This window comes from Papio anubis, chromosome 12 (genome assembly GCF_008728515.1).
Source record: "Papio anubis isolate 15944 chromosome 12, Panubis1.0, whole genome shotgun sequence".
Classification (NCBI taxonomy): Eukaryota; Metazoa; Chordata; class Mammalia; order Primates; family Cercopithecidae; genus Papio; species Papio anubis.
This window is the reverse complement of record NC_044987.1, coordinates 88,510,587-88,537,437: the sequence shown is the minus strand read 5'-3', so window position 1 is coordinate 88,537,437 and position 26,851 is coordinate 88,510,587. Positions and strand designations below refer to the sequence as shown.

General features: G+C 36.0%; 1 long non-coding RNA gene across 1 annotated transcript in view; it reads left to right on the top strand.

Moving 5' to 3' along the window:
- LOC110741209 overlaps positions 1-22,008 on the top strand; it is a 71,307-nt gene extending 49,299 nt beyond the window's left edge. The window contains exon 2 of the long non-coding RNA XR_002517045.1: positions 21,737-22,008. This is a non-coding gene — a long non-coding RNA (uncharacterized LOC110741209). The remainder of the gene's footprint in view (positions 1-21,736) is intronic.
- Positions 22,009-26,851: the final 4,843 nt, after the last annotated feature.

The window sequence follows — 26,851 nt, the reverse complement described above, 5'->3', positions numbered from 1 at the left end:
GCTGCTGGCATTGACTCAGCTGTTCAACAGTTTCATCAAGGCTCACTGTCATCCTATGTGGGTTGACTTTTCACTCTTAACTTATTGTACAACACTCAGAAGATGGCTGCCCCAGCTCCAGGACAAAGGCAGAAATTGAGGAAAAAGGAGGAACCTGGGCTAGAAAGTTAGAAAAAGTTTTAAAAGATTTTTGTTTTCCCAAAAAAACTATGTTGGAAAATAAAATATTTCCCAGATAACTTCTAAAAATGTCCTCCTACATTTTCATTGCCCAGAAGTTGCAGTTAACCCTAACTTTGCAAATATCAGTAATTTCAGCTTATTACTTGAATAAATTCTGGATCTGTTGATAGGTAAATGGGATACATGGAATTCCTGTTGGCTAAAAATATTTCCTCTGAGTAGCTGGGTCTTCTGGAGACATTGTAAGAAAAACTATTTTCCTCTTCATAGGTTTTCATTTCATTTTGTTTTAGTCAAGGAAAAGAATTTAAGTATTGGGGCCAGGAAATGTAGTAATTGCTTTCCATGGGGGTACAGTTTGAAGGTGTAGAAGGACAGATTTTGTGTTTTCTTAGTGGTATTGGTTTCTAAAATGTATATCCTACTCTAACTTGTGTATTCTAGATGCATACTATAGCCATGTATACAGTTCTGCACTCTTTGAAGCAATGGAAGATTAATTCATGATCAAAATATGATGCTTAAGGGTTAAATGGGCAGGGCTACAATTTGGAAAATTAAGAGACTTTGCATAAAAATGGGTGGGAGCTAATAGTGGCTGAAGAATCCAAATGGAAAATACACCTAGGACCTTACATAGTTCAGCTCTTACTGAGGGGAACAAAGTCCTCCTTATACCTAATCCTAGGAACAAGAGGTGGTAAAGGACAGAAAGTATGAGTATTGCTTAAACAGTGGCCTTTTCCCTATAATCAGGGTAAGAAGTCAAACATGTCAGTACAGACTAGAATGCACTAATCAGCACCCCCCATCCCCATTCAACACTAAAAGAATGATGACAGTTGGCTGCTTTCTAAACCATAAAGCTTAGGTCAAGGTATCTTGTATCAGACATCGCTGCTCTGGCAGCATTATTTCCATTTATTACTATGATTTTGCATTATTTATTTCCATTATTATTTCCACTATTACTGTCTTTTTGAGTCACCAGTCAGCTATAGCTAGGCTTAGAAGAAACTATGTACTATTAATTTAAAAAGCTGAAAATCAATGATCTAGGCAAATAGCTTGATAACTTAGAAAAACTGCAAATTAAACCCCAAAAAATTAAATTAAGGAAACAGCGTAAATTAATAAAATGGAAAATAAATGCACAATAAAGAAGACACAGAAAGTCCATAGTTGGTTTTTTGAAAATATATTACAATTGACAAATCACTCTATATGGACAAAGAAGCTGTTTCTGTATTGGAGGCAGCACTTGAAGGATTCACGAGATTTAAAATGTTTTTTTAACATCAGGGTCATGGGAAGCTTAGTAATTTTCCATAATGTCTTATTACAGCACAAGAAACAAAATATGGCCCTACTACCAAAGAGTTGAGTTTCATTTCTGGCATCTCAGTTTCCCTTCTTTCTGATCTGTCTGTTGTTTTCATTGTCAAATCAGTTCTGGACATAATTGAGTCTTAGCCTAATGGGCTTTTTTGAAGTCTGCACTTTACCTTGCATGGTCAGGGTATTACATCAGACTCAAATAAACATGCTACTCAATGGAAAACAATGGCAACTGGGCAGAATGTATACCTACCTGCTTTATTAGACTCAATTATCTTATGGCTGTGGTATCTAGGTTGATTTAACCTAATTCAAACAAAGGGAAGTGTTTATGCTCCTAAATGAAGTTGGAGTAATGACGTTGTTAACTAAAGGGTGGAAATTTAGAAGATAAAAGAATACATTGGTCATGATGGAGGTTTCTGAGTTAGCTTCATGTAGACAGACACTAGAAAAAGGAAACTAAAATGTACTCTGCTCTTAAGAAGCAAGGCCAGTGAATGTTATATTCATTATTACCTTGAAAAATACCCAACTCACAGAGTTTTATTAAATTCTTGATGCAGTGGAAGATTAACCATTCTTTTGAAAAAGTACTTGTGCAGTTTGCACATAATGAATGATGCCTCAGAGACAGCCATTCTTCCACCTTTAGGGTCAGCTAACTGTCTTCAGATTTCTGACTTGCTTAGGCATGTGAAAAGAAAGAAGGTGTCATGATAAAGACAGCTAAAATTCCAATTATAAAGGGAGATTATCAACTGCATGACCTGAGATAGAACAAGGAAAGGTTGTAAAAAAGTTGAGGCAGGATTTTTGCCTTAATCATCTCTGTATCATGTTGTAGAAAACACATGATTTGTTTTTCTTTTAACCAAACTGAACTGAATTAAATTGGATTGAAATGAATGAGGCTCTGGATCATGAGAGAGAGTCTAAAAGAAAAGTCAGACCTTTGAAAATACACCAAGTGTGAAATGAGCCAGGGGAGAAAGTGATATATAGGAAAATAGTGACACAAACTGGCCCATGACCAAACTGCCCTACTGCAAAAGGCATAAAAATCAATGAAGGAAGAATGGATAGGATGAAAGAGGAAGACAGTATGCAGCGATCGTGTAAGCAGAAATAGATAGCATGCCTGTTTATTTCTGCTTATGTGATCTCTGCATACTGCAACTATCCTGTTTTCTAGCTGCAGTGGGCGTGCACATGGTTAGGGCTCAACTAATATTAGCTGCTTTCTTTTCCTGTTCTTTTTCCAATCAGTAGTAAAATCATGGTTTTAAGTAAGTAGTAATTGAATACTATGGGTTGGGCGAGGTTAAGTTCCCCCCATCTGAGGGACAGACTTAACATCTGACCCATCTTTCAGCTGAGAAAGCCTTGACACTGGAATTAGATTTCCCAGGGAAGTAAATGTCCAATTCTGTCTCTGAAAGTAGAGTCCCAACTGCAATAGGGAAGCTTTAAGAAACAAGTGCCATTGCCTCATTCCCCTTGGTAGTAAGGCAAGACAACAGCAATCTGTGGGGAGAATAGAAATTCATTCGGACTCATGACTTTACATTACATTGTGTTTTCCCTCTTGGGGAGGAAGTTTGGAATGCATAGCAAGTCTGAGGCAAAGCAGCTTGCTTGCCTCATAATGTGATACAAAGTGGGTAAGAGTAAGGAGTCTTGAGAAATGAGTCAGAAGAAGATATTACTCTTTTGGTTTTGAGTTGCGGAAGCTCTGCTGGCATCCACTGCCTGCAAAGCTGTTTCCGTCCCAGATAGAGGTGAGATACATGAATGTGGAGGAGGATACAAAACACAGCATGGCATTGGTACTAATCTGATCAATTAATTTGGTAAAGGGTGCCATCTGACTCTAGAGCTGTCCGGCAGGAAATGTGTAAAAGCCCCACAGTGAAAACATGATTTCTGTTAATCGCCTGCTTTCATCATGCTGATCCCTTGAGGCAGCCATGCTGGCTTATGAAAGGCTTGTCACTGGCTCAACTGCTGCCTAATGTCTTCCTGGGAGGAATCTGGGCCTCAGATTTACCTAAAGTATGAAACACCATTAACTGCTCTCTTCTCTTATTAATCCAGTGTGTGACTGGGAGTCAGGATTTTCTGATATTTCCCCTTATGTTGTCAGTTAGTCCTTGGCTACTCAACATATGTGTCTGTCAGTCTCCTACTCTAACAATAATCATGCTTGAAAATCAGAAAAAGAATGTGTAACCTTGGGAATGGGCCACATTGCTATTCATTACTTGCTTGAACTGAAAAAAAAAAAAAATGCAAACAAGAATTACTCTTCATAAACTTGGTTTAATTCTTGTGAGCAAGTTTGTGAGTCATTTTATGAATGGCTCCCGCTTCAAATTAGGGTTCCTGTTTCCGCTTCCAATGAGCCTCTAGTATTACATCTAATATTGTTTCCTCTCAGCAATTGAAATGTACATCCCTGCTGGGTTGGTAAGAATAGAATTTCTTTCCGGAATTCTTTCTTCTTTCTGAATTGCTTCATTTTACTTCCCCCAAAACTAAAATAAAGTAATTTGTACTTAAGACCAGACAAAATTAACCTCATGGCTTGTTCTCCTTTCAGTTCACAACCTGACTGCTTGGCAAAGAAGGCTGCTTTCACTCAGGCTCCACTTCCTGACCTCTCCTCACCTCCTTTGGGCAGGAAGTAACTGGCTTCCAAGGGTGGCAAATGAACTCAAAGGACTTGAGAGCTCGCCTCTTTGGAGATGGATATAGATGAAAGGCTATGACAGAGCGATAGGGTAGCACAGTAGCATAGCCCTGTGCTATAAAGACATAGGGTGGCACATGTGGCACAGGTACCACAGGGCTATGCCACCTGGGCCACATGTGCTGGCCACAAAGCACCCTAGGGCTTTGTCCCTGGAAGAGGCTTCACTGTCCTTACGTCTATCTGCAGAGACCAGCAACTATGTAAGTTAGGCTAACGCATGCTCCAAAATCCTGTTTCTGTGTTGAGTATACCAAGCAACATCTATAAAGCTCTTCTCACCTTCATTATTTTCAAAGGGAAGGCTTCCATCATGTTAATAAAATATATTTGTTGCTTTCTGTGTACATGGTAGACATTATTTAAAAAAAAAAAAAAAAAGATCTCTCCTGCTGAAGCTGGGTATAGATGGTATTTGGGAAAGGTAGTGCCAATTGATTAGCTTTGTTATACACAAAAAACACCAATAACCAAGAAAAACAACTCCAAAACACTAACTTTACCCTGATCTGGACATGATGTACCCAAGTCCTCTAGGGTTGATATTTGGGTGGCAGGTAAGAGGCTGAAATTTAATGGGGTGAACCATACCATGCACGAGGGAATTTTGGGCTACATTTCTATTGCGCCATTAGGCAGGGGAGGCAGTAGAGAGATAAGAAAACAGGTCTTATAAAAATAACAATAATTATCGTCATGTATTAAATTTTAAAATTAATTGAAATTGTGCTATAGCAACAAAAACATTTATGTTTCCATCAATTCTACTGTTATCACATGTGCTAGATGGGAAAAGAAAAGGATGCAGCAAGGAGAGATTATAATCAGGAAGGCAAAATCTTCCTAGAAATATACAACATCCTTCCACTTATATATTTCTGGGCAGAATTGTGTCTCATGACCAGCCCTAACTGCTAAGAAAGCTAGGAAATCCTGTTATTTAAAAGCTAATACATAGGTGCTCTAAACAATAACAGATTCTGTTATTAAGACAGGGAAGACAGATTTTAGGTGAGTAACTATGTCTAACACAGTCCTGTTAGTACACACTTTCATAATATATATATATATATATATATATATATATATATTTTTTTTTTTTTTTGAGACGGAGTCTCACTGTGTCTCCCAGGCTGGAGTGCAGTGGCGCGATCTCGGCTCACTGCAAGCTCCGCCCCCCGGGTTCACGCCATTCGCCCGCCTCAGCCTCCCAAGTAGCTGGGACTACAGGCGCCCGCTACCGCGCCCGTCTAGTTTTTTGTATTTTTAGTAGAGACGGGGTTTCACCATGTTAGCCAGGATAGTCTCGATCTCCTGACCTTGTGATCCACCCGCCTCGGCCTCCCAAAGTGCTGGGATTACAGGCTTGAGCCACCATAATATATTTTTATCATAGAATTTACCATAGATAAAATTATATATTTGCTTATATGAATACTGTCTTTACCAGCAGATTGTGAGCTCAGAGAGGGCTGAGTATATGTGTGGTTTTTGTTGACCATTTTATCTCAAGGAACCAGCTCAGTGTCTGTAATGTAATAGACATTTTGCACATTTAGTAAACAATGAATAAATTCCCACCACACTTTTCTAATTCAGGAAAGCAATATATTCTACCAAGTTTACTACATTTCTTCCTAACATCTCAATTAGTCTTCTTGCTTTCACTCTACTGGCTGAGTGATCCCTCTAAATAGTTTGCAATCAAGTTAAACCATTCATTGTTCACCATTATCTTCAGGATAAAGTTTCAGTTTCTGAGCATGATTTACAAAAACCTAATGACCTCTTACCCATATATCTTTCCTGCTTCATTGTTTAACACTCCTTGCTTCTCATTTAATTTCTGTAGTAACTATTTTTCAGTATCTCAAAGGAACTCTTTTTCATTTAAGTTATAATTTACATAAAGTAAAATTAACCTTTTACCATGTACAATTTATAGCTTTGATGAGTACGGAAGGCTACCAACATTAGCAATATATAGAACATTTCCGTCACCCCAAAATTCCCTCATGACCTTTTGTAGTCAGCCTCTCCCCCTACCTGCAGTCCCTGAAAAGCAATGATCAGTTTTTTGTTCCTATGGTTTTCTTTATTCCAGAAAGAGAGATACATAGAATCAAACAGCCTGGAACCTTTTGAATACAGATACATTTATTTAGCATAATATTTCTGAGATTTATCCATGTCAGTGTTTGTATCAGTAATATGTTCCAGTTTATTGCTGAGTAGTATGCCATTGTATGGATGTACCACAGTTTTTCCATTCACAGGTAAGGAACCATTGTTTCCAGTTTGGGGTGATTATGAGTAATGCCACCCTAAATATCCGCATAAGGGTTTTACTGTGAACATAAGTTATTTCACCTTAAAGCGAGAATACTTGATTATATGCTAAGTGTATAGTTAACTTTGTAAGAAATCACCAACTGTTTTCCAAAGTGGCTATACCATTTTGCTTTTCATATATATATATATATATATTTATATATATTTATTTTTATTTATTTTTTGAGACGGAGTCTCTGTCTCCCAGGCTGGAGTGCAGTGGCGCAATCTCGGCTCACTGCACGCTCCACCTCCTGGGTTCACACCATTCTCCTGCCTCAGCTTCCCGAGTAGCTGGGACTACAGGCACCTGCCGTCATGCCTGGCTGATTTTTTGTATTTTTAGAGGAGACGGGGTTTCACCGTGTTAGTCAGAGTGGTCTCGATCTCCTGACCTCGTGATCCGCCAGCCTCAGTCTCCCAAAGTGCTGGGATTACAGGTGTGAGCCACCGCACCCAGCCTATATTCTCTTTTAATGCTGTTCCTTTCCTGTCTCCCTATTTGCTCCACTCATGCTTACTTGTACTTATACTTTAGTTTTCAGTTTAGCGATTGCATCCTTGGGAAAGTCGTTCCTGATGCTAGGTCTGAATTGATGTATCTCCTGTGTTCTGTCATACTATTGTATATCTCTTCCATTAATGTTGCACAATATAGCAGAATGCAAAAATAAGCCTATTTTAGTCTCAATTTGAGCAGAACTTGAAAGATAACTGCTGCCGCCTACTCTAATATTCCAAAGGCATTGCTACACTATCATTGTAGAAATTAACAAAGGAGGTAAACCATATCTTTGTTTTCAACCTTAGCTTAGCACCCATTCAAGGATAAGAGAATTAAGGTTAAGTCTGAGAGAAAAAAATTGTTTGGAAAAACAATTTGCAATAAGACTATAAATCATTTTTCATGGAGCAAGGAGGGGGTGTTTCCATGTCCCTTCAAGACCAATGAGAGACGATTTCCATAAGACCACTTGGTCATCTGGATCTGTGTTCACTAGTGTCTACAGGGGTACCTCAACTGATGCCAAATTCTTTCCTAGAAAACCCTAAAATTGTGAGATTTGGACTCAGTAGCTACTCTGAAAGTGGGAAAAGGAAAGGTTACTCTATTGGGGAAGTTAAGGATATCTAGAATTTTAAGGGGAAAGAATATATACTTCTTATGGACCAAATATGGAGTATATAATAGTCTTCCTATACCCATTTAAAAAAAGAATTGAAATAAATGTAATGCCTGGAAAAGTAATGGGATCTCCAACAGAGAGTCTTTGTCAAGTGGACTTTCAGTAACTAAATGCCTCCCAGAAGGAAGAAAGGTGTAAGATCCCCAATGGCAGTCATATTCCCATAGCCCACAAATGCCTTTCAGAAAAAAGCAAATGCAGGCTATGCCAGTAATGTTGAATCTTCCTCCCATTTGCCTCTTCTCCCTCAGAAAAAAACATCAAATCAGAAGAGCTAGTAATATCCATTGAGTGAAAGGGGAAGGGTAGAAGTGCTAGCGGGGAAATTAGAGGAGAAGAACTAAAAATAATTTATCTCCTATATTTTGAAATTCAGCTTGTGGTCAATTATTTACCATTATAAGTGATGGTACAAACATACATTTTGGTGTATAGATCTTTGTCCAGATTTCCTATAATTTTCTGAGACAGCACTCCTAGATTAGAATAATTGTAACTGGAGGCCCTAACAGTTTTGAGGCTCTGGAAATATATTTATAATTCAGAAAGGTTTACAGTTTGTTTTCACTAGTAATTTATAAGGGTATCTACCTCAACTTACCCTCTCCAAAAAGCATTATAATAGTTTTAAGAAAAAAAGTCTGTTAAATTTTTAAATGCAAAGAGGGATACTATTGTTTTAACTCCAATTATTAATAGGATTAGATTTTGTTGTGTCCTTATTTTCCTCCTACATTTCCTCTGGATTACTTACTGGTTAATAACTGTTAATGTAATTTCTCATGCAGAAAACTATATCTTTGCATAGATGAGTTAAGGCAGGAAATGTACTCCTTGATCTTTCGAGACTCCTCAATATCCTATATATTTATTTCTGAGAAAATTGTGTTTTGAAACACAAACAATTGTGCTATCCTATCAATCTTTGTTTAATGCATAGCTCCCCTCCTTCCTAATCCAGAAAATCAACCAATTAATGTGTTGGGAGAATAACAGAGAAGAAAAAAAAAAAAGATGATGCTTTTGTATGGTAGCACTTTCTGTCACTTGGAAATGCATCTTAAATGTTTCAAAGAACATTAGCATGTGTATGTGAATGGGTATCCCAGGAGAGAGCGAGGAGAGCAAGAAGGGAGGAGAATATGTGGATGTTCATCTGGGTTTTATTGGGGTAGAGGATGGAAGACAATTATTCCTTCAATATTTCTATCCCTAATTCTATCCATAATTCTTCAATTATGGCATTTCAGGGAGTGTAAAGAGGTGAAACAAACCCAGAATTCTAATTTCAGACATGATCTATTTTCTGAGATGGCTAATATAAGAAACTACAATTTTCTTACATCTGATTGAATGAGAAAATAAAATAGGTTTATATGGATTTAGTAGGACCTAAAGTATGGGGTGAGGGATAAGAAGGAGCATATATTTTAGAATCTTTTCTTCTCTATAGGGTCAAATCATTGCAACAAACATCGCCCCGACCCAGAGACATTCAGTGAAGAACAAAATTAAAATAGCTAGCAAAAACCACATTTATCCAGTGCTTACTTTGTCCCAGACACTGGTAAACAATTGTTTCATGCACATTGTCTTATTTTATCCTATCTCAAGTTTATGAGGTTAGTATAATTATTATGCTAAGTTTATACAAGAGTAAACTGATATTTAGAGATGGTTACTTATGCAATATCACACAACTAATAAGGGCAAAGCTGGGATTTATAGCAAGAATATTTTTAATTCCACAGCCCATGATTCCAAACTCTTGGGCACACATTATCCAGCCTGGGTCTCACCAGGCTCAGGTAGCTTCACCTTGCCTTGTTCTTCTCCAAATACCCCAAACGCCACTGCTTCTTGTGGAACGTTTCTGTATTTTGTCATTTATTTTTATCAGGGCTATCTACATAATTTGAGGGACCAATGTAAAATGAAAATGAAGGTCTCCAGTCGGGGTTGGGGAAGTAAATCTTCCCTTGCCACACTGCTACTCCAACCCAAAGCAGATGAGTGACCTCTAAGGTATTGCAACTTCTCCATCAAGAGACACTTGGTACCTGGAAGAATGGTGGACAAGAGCCTCTACTAAGTTTCCTGCTGAAGGAGCCATGACATTGTCAGGGAAGATTGAGGATGACTGCCTCCTTGCTTTCCTCGGAGATGCAGTAGGGTATATGCCTAAATTTGATTCTCTTGTACCCATACTCAGGCCCCTGCCAAGAGCAAAAGCTGGCATGAAATACAGGCTTTCTCCCCAATTAATGTGACTGAGACACCCACATAGGAGATGGGGAGGAAGTAGGGGAACTTGCAAGGGGAAGCTAGGTAGAGTCCAAGGCAACATAGGGTGGAGAATGGGTGATCCAGAAGCCATCTCAAAAAAAAAAAAAAAAAAAAAAAAAAAGAGAAAAAAAGGGTAGAAAACAGGAATATAAGTTACGTTAAGTATATCCTCCATTGGCCTATCAAATTTCACTTATAAAACATAAGTTAAAAAATGAAATTAAGAATTTCAAGGTAACAATTGCAAATAATTAGATCCCAAGAGTGGGGTTCTTGGAGCATGGCAGCCTATATGGTTGTGTATATAACTGTGTGGTTATAGCCTATGAAGCTGTGTGGGTTTTTTTTTTTTTTTAAATCTCAATTTAGTCAGGGAGGGGATGAGAAAGGGTGATTTGTTTAAAACGCCTGTGTAAATCTTGTGCAGATCTGTTGCTTTGGTGGCAAAAGAGTGTAATGGTTAAAAATCTGAGTTTAGATTTATATAGACATAGGTTCAAATCCCAACTCTTCATACTAGATAATTTGAAAAAAGGTTTTAAGCTCTCAAATTCGATGTCTTCTATTTTAAAAATGTAATAAAACAGATTTTAAAATTTTGAATAGGTTGAAAATGTAATTCATGTAAAACATTCAACACAGACCCTGTCACATACTTTTGTAGTGAATAAATGTTCTCAACTATTAATATTTGTGATACATTTGAATTTGGAGATTTAAGTAAAATTTTAGTCAGCAAAAAATACTTGTTTCCTGGTTCATGTATTACCTTAGCGATACATCTCAAAATCCTGAAAAATTTAATCACATAGCAAAAAAAAAAAAAAAAAAAAAAATGCATTGATAAATAACTAAGTACCAGTCACTCAAGTATGTTATATTAATTCTTATTCTGTTTCCATAGCAACTTTTGAGCATCATCAAGCCATTTTATAGATGAAGAAACTGAAGCTGAAGAAGGATAAGCAAATTCCCAGGATTTAATAGCTGATGAGATAACTAAGATCCAATCTCCAGTCTGTCTGACTATGAAGTCTGTGTTTATAACCCCCGTGTCATATTGTTTAGATGCATTTCGACCTGGTTTACATTTAAAATGTTAATAAATAATCATACTGGGGACCCAGCCTAGATTATTTTAATCAGAATATGAAACCTCAGAGCCTGAGGTTAAAAAATATTTTTAATGTGATTTAGGTGATTGTTATGTGCATCCAGGGTTAAGAACTAACTGGTGTAGATGTTATAATGCACCTGGGGAGCTCTTATTTTTAAGATATTTTGGGTTAGGTCATATAGCAAGCCATTTTGAATTCATGAATAACAATGGAAACTCCATCTATTTTTTTTTTAACCCCAAGAATGTTTTAAGACAAACACCAAAGAAGATTCGTTGTAAGAAAGCAAAGGTATTCTTTTTTGCACAGGAAGAAAGAGTTGTTATCGTCATGACCTTGAATAATCTTTTATAGATGGGTGTGGGAGTATGATTTATTTTCTCAAACTCAGAGAAGTAAAAGCATCTGTGTACTGACCTGAAAGAATGTGTGGAAAACATAGGATGAGGAGAAGAATTACTACATAGCTTGGATCAGAAATGTCAAGGCGGGCGGACGTGGGATGGTGGAAAAGGAGTGTGTCATGAATACATCCTAAGTGGGCCCCTCCTTCACATTTGTTAGCATCATTTATAATAGGATGAATAATAGTGTTAAGATGTATGCTCCATGACGTGCCCCCTTATCCAAACAAATACAAAGCAGCTTCAATAAAAATATTAACCAAGGTCAGCATATGCAAACTAGAGTGCTAGTGATTTCAGCCCCAGTCCCAACAGGAGGGCAATTCATAGAAATAACTGCCTCAGTTCCCCAACTTTATTCTGAAGATGGAGACTTATAAACAAGGCATTGATTCTTCCAATCATTATACCCATTAATTCTATTTTCTAGGGTCACTTTCTAGAAGGGAATTAAATTAAGGGACTGATGTTGTGTGCAAAGAGATATGAGCTGTGGCTACAAAAGGATGCTTTGACCAATTTAAACAGGTAAAAATATGACAAAATTATGTCAAAGGCCACCAAGCTCAAGAAAGCCTTACTGTAAAATAGCCACCATTATGTAATTTGTGTATCCCCAAGTTAAAGGAAAAACTCAAATGATTAGTGTTAGTGAACTAAAGATCAGTCTCCATAGATATTGGTGATAGATATTAGTGTAAACTGTCTACTTTGTTTTGAAAAAGAATATCTTCATGATGTTAAACTATCAAGGACACTAGAACTTTTCTCTAACAGCATCAAAATAGTGGCCTAATTCATGATAATGTGGAAGGAACCATGATGTGGTAAAAAGAATATAGGTTTTTGACTCAGAATTGTTTGAATTCAATTTTGGTTTCTACTAAAAATCTATTCTTGGGCAAGTAACTTAGTGTATTAGAACCTAATATTTTTTATCTGTGAAATGAGAATAATATTTACCATTTAGGTTTATTCTGAGGTTTATAGATAATATCTGTGAAACAGCAAGTACAATATACCTAGAAATTATTCCATCGATAATGATCATTATTCTATTATATTTTCATTGTTGAAAGTCAACTCACTCTCCTAACATCTTGTCAAGAACCTGTGCTTTCATATCCTGGAACTCAGCCATGCATTTCCCTGTTTCTCTCAGAATAAAACATTACTAGCCTAGAGAGTAGCCCTGAAATTAAACCTACTCACCAGAAAAGCACAGATTCTGGGGAAATTGGCCAAACAACGGGACTTAAGTGAGAGTTTCTGCTGGCAGAAAAAGTCTAGTACCCAAGAAACATAGCAATAACTAGGCGCAATTGATATGAGTTATCAGGAACCATCTTAGAACAGTAGGGTAGGTCAGCACATAGGAAAGCTTATACACAGCAGCTCATCAGGGCTATTGCCTTGCTGCCTTCTACTTAAGGGAATTCTAGATAAGGCATATCATAGTTTGAGGTCTACTTCTAGAAAGGAACTTCTAGTTAAAGGAAGGGTTCCACATACTAGGGAATCCAGGTCCTAAGCAAATCAGCAAACCAGGTTCATAAGGGTAAAAACCCTAAGAGAGTTGGCATCCATCTCCACTTGATCGATGAAAAAGCCATAACTCAGTATGGACAAGTAAATTCCTCAAAGCAAAGCAAGCAGTGAGTTCCAACCTGATATCCAAATTCAAATATATCTGAGTTTAAAAGAATTGGCTGAACCAAGGTAGAGTGTACTACTGATGAAAAAATAAAAAGTAGAAAACAAAAACTTCGGCTTCAGTTCAGATTGGTTCTGACAACAGATGGCAAGTTTAAACCTGCATCTTATCATCAAATAGCTCTTGCTGTGGGAAACCTGATCCTAAAAGCCTGATATGGATGACAGTTTGTTGTCTAATACAAAGGACTTTAAAATCAAGCAGCAACACCTTCTTGTTCAGACCATCGCTAGTGGCTTTCATAATTTCCTCTCTGTGACCATTGTTAAGGACCTCTGGAATCTCATGGAATCTATTGGAATTGTATTTGTATATTTTGTAGGACTATTGTACAATCATCATGGTCACTATATTTCTCACTACAATATTTCATAAAGGAATTGTCCTGACTTAATGATTAGGGAAGATTTAATGATTGGTATCATCCACCAGATTGCTTCCTTTTCAACATATTATAAATTGTTTGTTGACATCTGTATTGTCAAGAGCGTTTTGTAGTTAGTGTTGCTGGGGTTTCTAAGCCTTATTTGGAGGATTGCTAGAAATATTTCCCTCCCCATCTCACTGTAATTAAATTACATGGCATATTTGGCTGTTCTGTATACATTCAGGTGCATGTGCAGACGTCCAGAAGGAAAAGGCTACAGACTCTTCTAATTGTTCTACTAGGAAATGTCAGAGAGGTGGCTCAGTTCCCTTATAGATTTGAAAAGGAGTTTAGTCTTCATTTTGTGAAGTTAGGGGACAGGACATGTTTAAAGGGAGAGAAACAGCCTTTCTTACCTCTTCTTCATAATTATTTTTTTAAAAAAAAAACTTTTGTGGGATTATGGAAGAGATAGTTGGGTTGAAAACCAAAACCTCATACCTGTTAAGCAGAAAACTTTCAATAAACAATAAGAATAAATTCTCTGCAAATATTTTGTAAAAATACTTCTGTTCCATGGGAATATTCATTTGTTATATTTACTGTTCTTTTCTGTCTTTCTTTTTTCAGATGTGTAATTCTCATTCTCCCTGACGTGTCCTTGAAGAAGTCCCAAGAAAATAAAAATTATTGTAATTTAAGTAAACCCCACCATAAAGAACCTTTCCTTTGATATCTCTCCCAAACTCTTCCTATCCTTCTGGTAGCCTGAAAGACTTAAACACGTATAACAAAACACTTAACTTTCCATCTCAGGGGAATACATAATGGAGCCTCTACTTGAACAGGCCAACTGAAAAGCAATTAAAATAAAAACAAAAAACCCTACTTTCTAAATGGTATATGAACGGAGGTAAGATGGCACTTCCCACCAAACAAATAATTTTACAGAGTAATTGAGTCCTTGTCGATTTCTTTTAGGAAAATATGTTTTCTGCATTTAAAAACATATTAAAGATAGCTGTCCTCAGTGGTATTCAGCATTAGCAGTTAAACAGTTTACAGGAGATACATTTTCTACTTCGAGTGCATAGAATGGTAAGAATGGTAAATTAGTGAAGACCTCTTGAAATTACTGAGACTGTCATACAGTTAGAAATGCACTGAATGCTATTTATGTGTCTTTGTAGCTTGAAAATTTAATGAGGCTGAAATCTGAAGAATAAAAATACTTCCACTACAAAAATGAAAAAATATTTGAATGAAATCTAAGTTCATTGCATGCCTAAGATCTCAAGACCCAAACAACATTTTTCTTCCATAAGATCACATGGAGTGAAAATGAGTCAACATTCAATAGGATCTTTGTTTAAAAGACATCAAAGGAATGCTGACAATCTCACCATTTCACTCCTCTTATCATCTGTGTAGACATAATATGCTCTATTTTCAGGAAGCCTAGAGCATCTCATAAATTTTTGGTACTCCTCATGGAATGTGGATTGTGTAGTTATTGGCCCTGAATGTATAAACTATGAATTAAGTGTCACTTGAATGGAAAATTATTTGAAGAAAGTACACCATGATTCACTTCTAATGAATGCTTTTATATGTCTCTGCAAATGTATTCACCCAAAGAAGTTTTCATAGAAGCAGGCCAAGAAACTATTCTTTATTGTAATATTTTATCTAGCAATTTTTAAAGTAAAATAATTCACTAAAGCTAAGTTTTCTTCTATTATCGAACAGCACATATAGAAATGTCCTGTGTCTGGTTAAAATTTTACCAGATAACCAATTGAAATTAAAATATTTTCTAACCCACGAAAGCATATATTCCACAAAGACCAAGAACACTTGATAGACACACAAAAACATGAACTAAAGACTTTGATAGTCAACCTACCAGATGCAACTAATGTAGACCTTACATCCTTTTAATATTTATACAAGTAAACTTCTACACTCTGGCTTCTTGGGGTTTTGTTTTGGTTCAAGGTTTCTGTATTTTGTTATAAAGATTTATGGATCTTTAGTCTTTATAATAAAATCTAAAAATCAACCAAATAAAAATAACTGCACATCCTTGATTCCTAGTATCTGGGACTCAGCTCAGTTGGCTGATGGTTGTGTGTTTGATAAAGACTTATGGATCTTGTGTATAATAAAAATAATTTGAAAAACAACCAAAAATAATCTGCAAACGTGGTTTCTAGTATTTAAGACTCAGTTCGGTGTTCTTCGCTGATCATTATGTAACGTTATCAGAGACAGATTTTTGTGAGGTGCCAGATTGCAGAAGACCTTCCCTACTAATTAGAAAGGTGAGGTCTAATCCAAAAGACAAAGATTCCGTAGTAAATATTGTCCAAAGGGTGATAAAATTATCCTTGTTTTAGGGAGTAAAAATTTGTGACAATTTAGAAAACGGAATTGCACCCAGAGCATTTGGTTATAGTTGCAGTTTTTCAAGTGTTAGATGATGAGGGATAGGATTTAACACATTGGCAGTTGAGATAGATATGAGAGATGGATCTAAAAAAACTCTAGATATAACTGATACTCTATGTAGTGTTTAAATAGAAAAAAAGGGATATAGAGGGGGTTAGTATGAAAAATGACATCAAATGCCCTGGCTGAGGAGGCAGAGTGGATGATTTTAAAGGGCAAGTGAGGTAGAGAATGAATAGAAGGAGACTAAAAGTTCTGTTTTAGAAGTACCCAATTTCAGGTGCCTATAATTAAAGATGGTTATATCAAACAGGCAATTAGAGCTCTAAATTGTGTAAAAGAAAGTCTAGACTATAGTAAGAACTATTTCCTTTCTCTTTTCCCTGATTTTTCCCTCTGAAAGTTTATAGGACAACTTTAGATGACTCCAATATCCGTGGAGCTGAAGAAGGTGAACTTATGGCTTCGGTGGCGCTAAAGATACCTTATGGTTGCTATTATTCCTTTAATTAGACTAATTGAAGATTACACATTCAAGTCCATCTTGCTCTGTCCTTCCTTTGGATTTAAAAAGCTTGGAATACTCTCTGATCATATATCCTCTACCAATATTGAAAGACAGGTGCACCTTAACTGTAGAGGCCAAAGAAAGATTTGAATATCCTATTACTGTGAGTCCCAAAAATGCAGCTACTTCCTTTTATGTCATTACTTTCAAAGTCTGAAATGCAAATTCTTTAATTTCAATATAGTTGAACGGAAGCAGAACCAAATGAGTGCTTTTTTCCCAGCAATTTTTCTCATAAACTTCGCTATTAACATTTTGTTTTAGAATTATTTTTTCAACCCTTGGCACACACTTGTGCTGGTATGCATGTAGCATTCTTTTCTGACTTAATCTTCATAGTGGTATTGGCATTTGGTAACTTTTTAAATTATTTTACAGATGGAAAAATAAATCTAAGGATATTACAATGTTAAGTAACTTCTTCAGGGACACACAGCTAGTGGGGGTTGGAATTTAAACCTACCATTAGAATGAACTGTGCTTTGTTCTGCTTAATTACCTAGTTGCAGAACACTGTACTGAGGTTTTGCTGAAACTATATCAAATCTAAGGTAGCTTCTAGGTTTAACATCATGGATCTATAACAAACAGCTGTAGAAGGAAAAATTTATAGAAAAGACTCAAGTAATTAAATAGACATTTTCATTAAAGAAAGTTTCTATGTTTGTGGTTTGTGGGATGAAAATGTGAGAGTTACTCATCACTCATCAGCCTTGGGAAGATGATTATCATTGGCTTTATTTCTGGAAGACTTTAATGTTGGAGATGAGATTTAGAAAACCTTTGAAAAAGAGGAAAGAAGGTAGACTTTAAGTAAAAGGTTGTTCCAAGAATAATGAATGGCATGAGTGAGAATATAAGTGAGAAAGGCATGGTAGGGAATAGGGTAGGAGGTGAGAGTATAGAGGGAACAGTGGGTTCTTTACTCCTCCACACCTTGTATGTGATAATTAATCTAGAAAGACAGAAGAGAAAGGAATGGTGAGAAAGGGTGGGCAATTACTTAGGCAATCTAGGGAAGCCCTTGAATTTGATCCTTAGAGACAGGGCAGAGAAGGAAAAATTTCATGGCCTTTACCGCAGTCAAGGAAACAGGTTCTAAAAGCAGAACTTGGGTCTGTGATTTGACTGGGTAGCCAGAAGGAACGAACAGTTATAGGAGATGTATTAAGTCCAAGTATTAGGCCACATTCATGGAGTAATATACAGAAAACATGAAACAGGCTGCTTTCCCTGCAAGGGCTGAATTGCCATAGGATAGACACTGCAGGAAGAAACTCAGCTGTAAGAAGCAAAACTTTTTACAATGAAATATAGCTGGTTAAAAATATGTTATAAGTAGGCTATAAGCAGAAGCTCCACACCTAACAATTTAGGTCAATTCTATTAATCCCTAAGACCAAATTCCCTAAGGCTGGGAATTAGTTAGAAATGCAGAATCACAGGCCTCATTCCAGACCAATTGATTTGAATCCACTTTGAGAAACATTGCCCTAAACTGTCTTGTTTCTAACTTCTCTCATCTATAAAGCAGGGATAATGGCTTCAGTATAAGGTTATGTCAGAATTAAATAAAATAGTATTCTCCAAGGGTTTAGTAGGATATTTTGGCATAGTGGGTGTCAAATAATTGGGAATTAATGTATTAATATTAGTAATAGTATATATTGAAGAATTACTTTTTTAAATCTAAAATAGAATTTATGGGTCAGGTACAGTGGCACATGCCTGTTTCAGCACTTTGGGAGGTTGAGGCAGGTGGATCTCTTGAGCCCAGGAGTTCGAGCATGGGCAACATGGTGAAACCCCATCTCTACAAAAAAATAAAAATAAAAAGTTAGCTGGGCATGGTGGTGCACACCTGTAGTCCCTGCTACTCAGAGGGCTGAGGCAGGAGGATGGCTTAAGCCCAGAAGGGCAAAGTTGTATTCAACCATGATAGTGGCCCACACTCCAGCCTGGGCAACAGAGCAAGATCCTGTCTCAAATAAATAATAACACATTAAATTTAAAAAATGAAATAGGATGCATGTTGTTGTAAAGACTAGATAAATCCCACTTCAGAATTGGGCATTTTAATTTCTATTCCATACAGAGTTTCACCATGTAGGCTACCCACTGTTTATAATTCGCCCTACATTTAGTAGAAAGTGACCAGGTAGAGGGATTGATTTTGAAAGGTTCCTTGATTGGCTGAATTTTGCTGAAGGATTTTTATTACATGAGGTTTCTGAATCATTTTCAGTATTAGTGCCTAAGAAAGGGAATTGTGAGCAGAAAAACTAATTGTCAGATTAATGGAGTTCTAATATGTAATGCAAATATTACGCTAATGAAATAGAAGTGCAGACCTGCCCTTAATTACTCAACCCGTCTCTCCTTGGGACATGCAAGTGTTTGTTTTATTGCTCAGCTTTAATCTATCCTCACTATTCTTGATCAGGTTTGCAAATGGGTTCAAAAGACCTTTAGGCCTGACAAGATTTTAATCAACCTCAAAATCTTTCCTGTTTCAGCAATATTATATAAAATCACAGCACTCTGTATTCCCAGTCCACCTTCCTGTCTGCTTTTTCTTATCTAAATAGAAACAAACTATTTGCAACAATGCAATCTCTAAACTAGACCGTATCTCCAAAGAGAGTCTTAATCCTGATGCCCTTAAAAAGGAAAATGGGGCTAACATAATGACAATGCTGCTGCTGATGAGGATGGTGATGATGATGACAATGACAATTATAACTACAGTAATAATAACTTCGAACATTTATGGTGTGTTTAATTCAATCTTCTAGTTTGGAATACTATTTTCACTCCCTATTTTTATTTTTAGTGGAAAACCTCTCCTGAATTTTAGAGACATATCCAACTGCCTACTCAACATCTTTAACTTGGATATCTGTGAGGTATCTCAAACCTAATTTATACAAATAATTGGCTTCCTGTAAGATACTGGCCCTCCCATAATCACTCCATTTTCATAAATGACACCTCCATTCTAAAAACAAAAAACAAAACTTGAAGTCATTTTTTTTTCATATCTCATCCCATTTGTCAGCAAATCCTGCCAGTCTTGTCAGTCTGATGTTAGCAACAACGTGTTTCCCCATTGTGCAACTCACAATGTTGAGTTTTACAGAAGAAATTTTTACTTATATCTTTTGTGCCATTGGGATATCAAAATAATTTTTAAATTATGAGCTGCATGGAATCTACCAAGGAACAAAGGTGTCTTCAATAGTCACAATTCAGAAAATAGAACATGTAATATAGAATGTGCAGGCACCATTAGCAATTAGTAATAGAAAAAAAGAGATTCAGTTTAAGTAATTTAGTCTTCAAGAATTTCCTGTAGGTCCAGAGTATTTTGAGTGTGTGTACACATGTCTTGATAGTAGAAAAGAAAAGTATAGAAGTGTTTGGGAACTCAACAACAGTTTCCAATGACAAGCACTTATTAAATATTTAATGCTTGTCTGGTACTATGCATTAAGGAAATGGAAATACAAAGATGAGTGAAACAAAGTCTATATCAAGGAACTCTGACTCTAGTAAGAGAGTCAAGGCAGTAAATAGTTTAAATAATCATTAACTCAACATCACAAACTTACTGTAACTGTAAACAGAGCACTATTCACTGGTGGAAGTAGCTCCAACGGATGTGGAAGTGAGTCAGACTTATATGGTAAATTTTCAAACCCAACCACCATAAATAATAACAAACATCACACAGAGCTTGTGATTTATCATATCACATAACTGTTCATATTTCTTGGAAACCAAGGAAAGAGCTCTGAAAAGTCTAAGGAGTTATCTTTTTATATCTCCACATACCTGATGTAGCAATGTTGCACTACAAAATGTCACCTCGTGGTGAAAGGGTTTCCAGAACTAATGTTAGATAAAAGTCTCTATTAGGTTTATTTCCCAAGAGTGTCTCTTGTTTTGGGTGATCCATTCTTTAAAGACATGAACATTGCATTGGGTTTTTCCAGAAAATCAAGTAAGCTACAGAGTGATATAGTGCTCGGAACACTAAACTCCTCATGAGTTCAATTCAAGAATGACGTAGGAAAGATGGAGCACCAGGACACAAGCCAAGCTTTGGAAACTTTTATCATACATTCAGTTATGTTTTAAAATACATTTATCACTGACAAGAAAATGTTTCTACTAAAATACAATCATCATGGAAACTAACAGTAATAAGACAAGCCACTCTTTAGATTAAATAACAATTTTTATTCATAAAATATGTATTGCGTACCTACTATGTTCCAAACACTCTGAAGGGATACAGAGATTAAAATAATGGTCCCAGTGATCCAAAAATTGATAGTGAAAAACATACTGTTAAATAAAACAAATTAACACATAGTTGGACAGGTGTAGGTACACAGTGTAATAGATGGTCTATCTCAAAGCTTCAGTGAAGCTGAGTTTGAAAAATGGAAAACAGTTAAGCTTGTAAATAATAGAGTAGCTGATCTAGAAAGAGAACAGTATTTTTAAAGGCATAGAGAACTGGAAAATTCGCTGAGAGAGCAAATTCCCTGTTTTCTAACATCTGGCCTTCCTTTTTAATTGTTGCCTAGTTATGACATTCAGCAGAAATAATAGCCATTGGGCAGTCAGAATGATTTGTTATGGTAAACAGAATGGGAGGAACTCTTACTCCCTGTCTATGTATATGAGGCTATAGTTTTAGTACTAAATTATATTTTTCTATCTTAGGTAATAGGCAATATTTCTTAAAAATATTATTTTAATTTTGTGGATTTTTGAAACTAAAGGATATAAACGAATACTGACTCAAAATGTTTTAGTAATTTGTAATTATTTATTCATATCACAAGTATGATTGTAGGGCTTGCAGAAATCAACCACTGTGCCAGACTCTATAGATACAAGGATAAATACACATTCTTAACCACCAATACTCAAAAATCTAATGGGTTTTTAGATACATTTAAACAGATAAACCTTTTATGGATTTCCAGTCTTTAATCTGTTTATTTGTAATCTTTTATCTTTCAGATAAAAGTGTGACCAATGAAAGAAGAGAAGTAAATTGGTAAGAGAAGCACGAACGAAGCTGATCTGACAAGAATATACAGATATGAGAGAAACAGTGAAATCTGACCTAGCTTTTGAACAATGAAAAAAAGAAAGTGGTGAAAGTTGTTCTAGGCTAGCAAATAGCATAAACCAAGAGAGAAGATGTAAAATGTCAGGGATTTTCAGGGAAATTCCATATAAAAGCTGATTTGCTGGAATGCCAGAAAAACTCACATGACCTAAGATGTAGACAATAACTCAATATTTATACTTCCAATGTTTTGTGCTCTTTTTGTCTTCACTGACAATGAACTATCCGCCAAAAAGCTTGGTAAGATTGTAGGCTGCTTTATATGGCTCTGGGTTTTTAAACGTCCAATAAAAAAACAATGCTTTTGGATATAGTTGAACAGCTGCTGTAAGGAATAAGATTAGCAAATAAGTTCAAATGTGCTGCTGAGGGTTATTTAATGCATTATATCAGTGTTAATTAAGGTATTATTAAAAGGCTGACTGTTGCCTCTTGTATTCCTAGAATTTACACACACACACTTCATTAATCTTTGCCCTCCCTGTGGGATAAGCCACTGCACCTGTTCATCTTCATGAGCATGGGTATTCCCTGCAATATCGCTGGCATGCAGCTCAAGACAAGCATGGATGATATGCAGCAGATCAAAGAGGAAACATCCTGGCATTGATAGGGATTTTACTTTCTCTTCATTTTGGTGATAAACCCTGGCCTTTTTAAAATTGCTTATTGGAATATAATCCTAAGACATACTCATGAAATTCCTTTTACCATCATCAATATCAAACATCCATTTTGTGTCCCAGGCATATTTGCCAACATTTAGAATTTAAAACATGTGACAGTTGTACAAGTTTGGGGAGGATGTCTCTATTTTACACCATGGAAAATATGGCTGATCAGAGAACACATGAAACAGATAAGTAAAATGTTGGCAATGTAGACAAACAACAGTATCATGTGCAGAGGATTATTTGTAAACATGGGAAACAGAATCTATCTAGAGATTCTTCGAGGTAAGACTTTAGAGCTTTGAAGGATAAAATAAATAAAAAGTAATAATAGTTATCTTTATGGAAGACGTACTCCATCAGACACTATTGGTATGAACTTAAGATATATTATTTCACGTAATTGCTCTCGGTATTTATTTACAGTCAAAATTTTCCTTTATAGTTGTAAAGCCTAAACTCCAATGATTAATTGTTTTGCCCACTGTCTCACAGCTAGCAAGCAGAACTAGATTCAAATGTTAAGGGAATCTACATCTACAGACTGTACTCTTAGTGACTATGTTGAATTATTTCTTTATTTGATAACAACTGGCTACTAGAAGAATTCCAACCATAACTTTCAATCAAAATAATTGACTGGACTTTCAGGGATTGTAAACACAGATTACATGCATCATGATATTTTGCTTCTGTGATGATTGGCTTAGTAACATGTAGTTGCTAGTAGCATGAATTTCAAGGCAGATTGGGAGGCTAAGGAGTAATATCTTGTCATTCAGGAAGAGTTTGCAGGGAAAATACTTGAGTTCCCCAAGCTCCAGTTTGGTCCTCAATTTTGTCGTGTCTGTTCAAAAGTGATCAATCTTTTGATTCAGAGGGATTCATTCTGAAGAGATAACTGTGCCCATTTAATAATGCTATGTTAAATGCAATTGTAAATCTTATGAGGATGGCCCAAGTTAGCTGAGCAGCATGTTCTTGTCCTATAGCATACAGTAATAAAAGAAACTAAATTATCATCTGAAAGCTGCTTAATATTCATGGAATATTAGTATTAGCAAAAGGAGTTGAATCAACGTGTCCATCTTTTGGAATATACCTTTCAAGTAGATAGAATGCAAATGATCAGGGCACAAGGCCTCTCCCAGAACGAAGGGAAACGCACTGACAAAAATCTTGCTTTTAGCCTCCTATTCATTCTGGGCTTTAAACAGGTCACTTAATTCATTTGAAAAGTTGCAACTTTCAGAAACATTCAAATTCTAATTGTACATTTTTGAAGTTATGTTCTTGTCATTATGATTGTACCCAAATGGTTGCACATTTTTAATGTGTCATTAAGTGCATTGTTTCCATGGATATCAAACTCCATTTGTTTCTGGATACTTTTTAAGAATGGCTTCCTGGAGGTGATCTAGTATAGTTTACCACTCATGTACTTTCAATATGTTAAGAAAAATGACCACTGTATGCCACCATAATATGAGGTGGGCATGAGTTACTTCAATATGCATCTCTCCCACTACGCTTCAAACTGCACGGGAGTTCTATTTGAAAAGTAGCATTTCACTGATGGCTAGCACAGTGACTGATGCATAGCAGGTGCTCCTAAACATTTGTTGAGCAAATGAATGTAAGTCACGGTAATTTTCTGTCTCACTGTGATTTTTTAATTTACCTTTTCAAAATTGAACTATTGTAATTATTTGCCTTATTATAAAATGACTTCATACTCATTGCAAAAACTTCCACCAATACAGAAATATATACTGTAAAGAATAAAAGTCTGACAAAATCCCTGCTCCTCTCCTAAGAAATGACTATTTCCATTTAAAGGACTGTTCTTCCAATCTTTATTTTCTCTGTGTGGTGTGTGTGTGTGTAGTTTTTACATGAGTGAAACCATATTATTTGGGCAGTCTTTTTCTATATAATATGATGTGAAGAAATTTCAATGCCAATACATAGAAATCATCTTATCCTTTTGATGCCCATTTAGACTGTCATTATATAGATGTGTTACAATTTGTTTTAGTACTTAATTGATGTACGTTTAGCTTAATTTCAATTGTAAAGAATGCCTCTTGCAGACCCATTTATGTGTACTTTTTCAGTATTTATGTATATTTCTACTAATGGCATAGCTGAATCAAAGAAATGCCTGTCTTAAATGTTGGCATAATTTTTTCAAATTTCTTTCATAAAGATTTTACAATTTAAACATCCACTAATAGTTAAGGAGTATCCTCAAACTGAAGTTTAATACTTCCACACAGTGAAAAGTTTCATTAACCTGTGAAATTAGCCTCTATGTTCCCCTAAACTTAATACTCTGATTAGTGAGATAACTCACATAAAGGAAGCATAATAATTGAATATGAGAAGGTAATAGCAATGCCCTTTTGATTTATAGGTGGATTTTTAAAGGCATAAGTGTTTAGAGTCTCTGAGGTAGTTAATTAACAAAAATCATTGATAACAATGATTTGTAAACATTGTTTGGAAAACAATATTTTTGAAAACCAATACTTAGGATTAGAGTGTATTAGGCCATGGAATTATAGGTGTTATAAAATAAGCTCTTTATAAGTTAAGGGTGATCTAAAATTGTGAAGATGAAGGGAAATAATCAACCATAACCATTAAAATAATTAAAACTTTCCACCTTGATGATTTTAGGCCCAAGTTTCTATGAATATTTATCCAACTGTACCCCATTCTACTTGTTTCCTCTCATTATGAATTTGATAACAATCAAAACAATAGCAAAGTTTCAGAAATATTTTCTATGCACCAAACATACCTGTATCCTTTTATCCTTCTGTTTAGGAGCCTTCTGTAGACTTCCATGGATACAGAAAGTTTGGCAATAATATAGGTGATAAAAACTTATGCTGGGAGAAAAACAATCAAGTATTACTTCAAGGAAAAAACAAAAAACAAAAAACAAACAAAAAAAAAACTGGGCCCGGTTCATGCGTGTAATGCCAGCACTTTGGGAGGATTGCTTGAGCTATGTAGTCTCAGTAGTCCCAGCTACTTGGCCAGACAGGAAGTTAGGGGGAGTTAAGGTGGGAGGAGAGCTTGAGCTGAGCCCAGGGGATGGAAGCTGCAGACCATAATTGCACCACTGCACTCCAACCTGGGTGACAGAGAGAGACCCTCTTTCAAAAAAAGAAAAAAGAAAAGAAAAAAAAAATGCATTTAATCTAGAATTTTGTAATGATGATGAAATGGTACTTTTTGGGAAGCCCAAGAGTTAAGATGGTAGGGTTCACAAGAAGCATCAGGTAATAAAAGTTTACAGAATCCACACCAGGCTCTTTTGCCATTTAAATAATTTATCTGATTGTGACTAACTTGGGATATAGGAAGCTATAATGACCTCCAATGTGAAATATTACAAGGGAAGCAATTCACATGGCCTACATTAAAATTCCAGTACCAAGGTTAATAGCACTGTATTTCCTTACTCAGAGGAAGCTCTTCCTCATTTCAAACTAGGTTTCTTGTACCTCAAACCTATTTTTACTTGATCAGTCCTGAATGGAAAGAAAGCACAGCTGGTCACATCTCTATTCAATAGCCATGACAACCCCTCAGATTTTGTAAGCCTCTGGCTGTTTCTACATGACATCAAAAACAGGATACAAAAAGGAATATTCTTGAGGAAAATGGTGATTTCATCAGGCCAGAGTTCCTCAATAGCAGTGCAATGGAAATTTTGGACCACACAATTATTTGTTAGGAGGGGTTATCCTATGCATTATAAGGCATTTAGCAGTAAGTATTCTTGTATATGATGCCGGTACTACCTCTCCATTTTCTACAATAAAAAATGTCTGCAGACATTATCAAATGCCCCCTGGAGGGCAAAAATTGACCACACTCCAGTGAGAACCATGTATTATTGTTTGAGGGACAACTACTCAGTCACAACTGGCAAAGGGCAGGTTTACATGCCAGACAAAGTCTTCATGTCCTTCAGTTGATCAGTTGGATACACCTAATATGGAATCCCAGCTATTAAGAGGTAGAAAACACTATTGTGGTTATCATCAGGCTGTTTCCAAGGTTCAAAGATAAAGTTGTTTGTTTTGAGAATTTCTAAATTGAGATGCTATAACAGTAAGCACCTTCCAACATGTGTTAACTGTTAACAGCTAACATATAGATTGACTCATTTGCCTGCTTTGTAACAGAATTTCTGAAAAATAATCCCAAGAGTTCTAAGCTATTAACTCCTAGTTAACATTTAGAGAGGCACATGTGACCCCAGAGACATGTGAACACACACTTAAATCCTATCAGAGATGCAATATTTAAAAA